The following is a 907-nucleotide window of genomic DNA, read 5'->3' on the forward strand; positions in this document are numbered from 1 at the left end:
CACACAAAAGCAGCAGTCTACCACACTGAACATCAAGTTATAATCTGCAAGCCAGACATAGGAACTTCAATGCCAGTTCACTGTTTTCTGGACCGACAGAGACCAAGCAAAATGTGAAAACAATTTTCTTCCTTCTTTTTCTGGTTTTACCATGTACCAGTGATACAGAAAAACAATGATTACACAAATTCAAGGAAGACTAGTTGTGGATTTCCAAAGAGTTCTTGTAATGTAAATTATAATTCAAGAGGGCACTGACATTCTTTTTCTGTACTGCAGAAAAAGGGATACTACTCACCCAAGTTCATTTCTTAATCATCATTGCTACTATCATTATCACTGTTTTTATTCCCCCCTCTCTTTCTATGTCAAGGATGTGACAAAATACATGACTAAAGACAAAATCACTGACCACAAATTATTTGCGGTCTCATTTTCTGGTCATATTAACTCCTAATACATTACCTTCTTCAATAAATACGGTCTCTTCATCAATATTACTAAGTGTGTTCTTACTGTCTTCCTTCTTCTTGATATATGCTGGACTTAGTGTTTCCTCAGAAGACCAGCAGGATGGATAAATTCTTTTTTAAAATCTAAATCCAATTCAAAACCACCAAGATACTTAACATTAACAAAAGATTCACAGATCTGAAACCCCCTAGTCTGTGCTAAATGGAATGGAAACTTTCATATATTCATTCTTGATATCTACAATGCACTTCAGCTTCAGGAACAAATTACAAACTTTGTATTTCAGTAACATTTAATCTTTGCAGCAATTTCCAACACAAGGTTATACAACAAACTGAATAATTATGATAAGAGGGTGGAGCTGTTATCATAACTGTTATAGGAGATAGAAGTATACTGTGAAATACTGGAGGTGAAAACATATTTAAAAAAA

This window comes from Penaeus monodon, chromosome 22 (genome assembly GCF_015228065.2).
Source record: "Penaeus monodon isolate SGIC_2016 chromosome 22, NSTDA_Pmon_1, whole genome shotgun sequence".
NCBI lineage: Eukaryota > Metazoa > Arthropoda > Malacostraca > Decapoda > Penaeidae > Penaeus > Penaeus monodon.